The following is a 3,301-nucleotide window of genomic DNA, read 5'->3' on the forward strand; positions in this document are numbered from 1 at the left end:
AAGGCCAGACCGAGGCTTAGGCCCTATCCCCCAGGGGAGCAGGGAGCGGGCCTAAACAGTCATTCAGACATCCCCTGAGGGCTCCCAGTATGTGAGAGGGGGCAGGCTGGGCTGAAGAACACCTCCCCCCACCCCAGTGCATGAATTTCGTGCACCGGGCCCTTAGTCTATACTAATAAAATGGTAATATGCTACTTAGACCTGGTCGACCAGCCATCTTCCAGACGTCCAACTTTCTTCCAGGCAAAGCCATGGTGGTGGGAGCTGAGGTAGAGGCAGTTAGGGGCGATTAGCCTGGCAGGGGGTTAGGGGTGATAAGGCCAGCAGGAAAGGGCAATTGGAGGCGACCAGGCCAACAGGGGAGGGCAGTTGGGGGCAAGATCAGGCAAGCAGGGGAGGGCAGTGGGGGGCAACCAGGCCGGCAGGGAAGGGCAGTTGGGGGCCTTAGGCAGGCAGGCAGGTGAGTGGTTAGGAGCCAGTGGTCCTGGATTGAGAGAGGTATGTCTGACTGCCTGTGGGATCTGGCCTAAACAGGCAGTCGGACATCCCTCAAGGGGTCCCAGATTGGAGAGGGTGCAGGCCCGTTCTGAGGGACACCCCTACCCCGTGCATGTAGGTGAATGAAACACTACATTCACCTAATGTTTATTAAATTAAACTAAATTGCTTTTACTCACAGGTTAATGAAAAAATTAAGATAGTTATTGTGCGTTATCTACTCCATCATACTGTAGTGTTAAAAATAATTTTTGTTCCAAAATTTACTTAATATTAGTAAAATATGTGGGTAGACATTTCCCCCTGTTTTGCCTCTTATTTAAGAACATGCAGTTTCTTCCTTAAGCCTACAGTCCACCTCATTAGGTTTCCCTTGAATCATGGTTATGTTTCTGGCCATTTCTAATTGGTTTACAACACAATTCAGCCCTAAAGAACACACATTCAGGTGGGGAACATCAGAAATTAGTAAGAAGGTTTCACTATTTTTGATCATTTTATGAGAAAACTGTTTGGTCTAATATTTCTTGTAAAGCCATGATTTAGAAACAGAGAGATCTTATTACAAAATTCCCCCTCTTTTCTCTGTACTTTATCAATAACTAACAGCTAAAACATACAAGATGAACTCACCCTAATTACTGACAAAAAAGCACCTAAAATCCCTTCTCGTCTAAACCTCACTATGTTATCAATTCTAGAAAGTACTTACCATTCTGAGATTTCATAAGCTATGGTAGTGAGAACATATTAAATAAGTATACAGTCTGCATGCTAAAAAATTATTGAAATCTTAGTTTAATTTAAGGTAATTAATTTTTATTGCCATTTAAGATAACAGCTATTGAAATGCAATAAAAATTTAAATAATAGTAAGATATTTTTAATTTCAACTAAAATAGAGAAAACCAAATTGGAGTCTAGAAATTACAATGTTTGCTTTGCTACATATAAAGAGTAGCAAGAGCCTTCCTTCTAAATTAAGGTACTCAGAAATTACTTAAAAATGAATGATTTATCACTCTCAATTTTAAAAATAAAATTTAAAAAATGAAATAAGAAAGTACTATAAATAAGGATAATCAAAAAATAATTTTGGAACAGAGAACATTTTCTAAATATGCCACAAAATGTTAGAGCAAATAGGGAGAAATTTTTTGCAAAGTATGTGACAAACATAAGGTTAAGATTGATAATACATAGAGAACTCTTTACAAATCAATAAGAAAAAGCAGAAGAGAAAAAAATGGCAATGGATATAAGTAGGCAGTTCACAAAAGAATAAAAAGATAACCAATAATAATCACACTTATATACTGATTAGTGAGAGAAATGACTTTAATAACCAAAGAATGCAAATGAAATGTATGATTTCTATCACATTGCCAGGGATAAAATTTTTAAAAATGTATCAGAAAAGTAGAAAAGTGAATATCATATATTTATTGTTTATAGTTGAAATTTATCTCACCTTTCTGGATCCCAGTGGTACAATATGTGCCAAGATTTAAAACACTTATTTTCATTGGTATTTAAATCCCACTTTTATTTTAATTTTAAAATTATTATTATTATTTTTAAATCTTCACCCAAGAATATTTTTAAAAATATATATTTAAGTATATTTTCATTGATTTCAGAGAGGAAGGGAAGGGAGAGAGATAGAAACATCAATGATGAGAGAAAATCATTGATTGGCTGCCTCCTGCATGTCCCAGGCATACACCCTGACTGGGAATCGAATCCTGGTTCATAGGTTGACACTCAACTACTGAGCCATGCCGGCAGGGCGGAGGATATGTTTTTATTGATTTGAGAGAGAGAAACATAGATTGGTTGCCTCCTGTGCATGCCCTGACTGGGGATTGAGCTTGCAACCTAGGTATGTGTTCTGACCGGGTATTATATGGGATGATGGTCCAAACAAGTGAGTCCCCACGTGGCCAGGGCCAAATTCCACTTTTTATATATTATCACAAGTGCAAAGATATACACATGAATGTTTACTGTATTATTTTAATTTCTCTCTGTTTTCATTTTTATTAAAATTATACATGCACATAATTTTAAGAGAGAAATAGTTCTATAAGGCTTGTTATTAAAAACAGCAAACCCTAATTCCTACCCATTTTCTGCTCCAAAAACACTTCCAACACTTTAGTTGATTATTTCAGTATTCATCTTCATAATTTTAAATAATAAGTTGCATGCTTATTTCTTGAGTTTTAAGTTTTAAGAATCATCAGTTGATTTCCTAGTAGGGGAAATCAACTCCTAGGAGGGAGACAGTAGCTCCCTTTCACAGCCTACCGCAGGACACAAAAACAGACTCCTTGCCCTTCTCAAGTTCCCAATAGTTTTTTTTTTAATATAAATATATTTTTATTGATTTCAGAGAGGAAGGAGAGGGAGAGAGAGATAGAAACATCAATGATGAGAGAGAATCATTGATCGGCTGCCTCCTGCATGCCCCCTACTGGGGATTGAGTCCACAACTCAGGCATGCGCCCTTGACTGGAATTGAACCAGGGCCCTTCAGTCCATAGGCTGATGCGCTAACCACTGAACCAAACCAGTTAGGGCATTTTTTTCCCCCTAAGAAAAATGATTTTAAATATGATAATGTTACATGCAATAAATACCAATTATTCAAGAGAAATTATCTTACATATAATAATATTATATGCAATAAACATGAATATTTCAAGAATAAAAGGATTTTAAGTATAATAATGTTATCAAACTGTACTAACATAGTTTGATATCACAAAAGTGTAGGAAATATTAAAAATCTGGTAAAAAC

This window comes from Myotis davidii, unplaced genomic scaffold, assembly GCF_000327345.1.
Source record: "Myotis davidii unplaced genomic scaffold, ASM32734v1 scaffold62, whole genome shotgun sequence".
NCBI classification, from domain to species: domain Eukaryota; kingdom Metazoa; phylum Chordata; class Mammalia; order Chiroptera; family Vespertilionidae; genus Myotis; species Myotis davidii.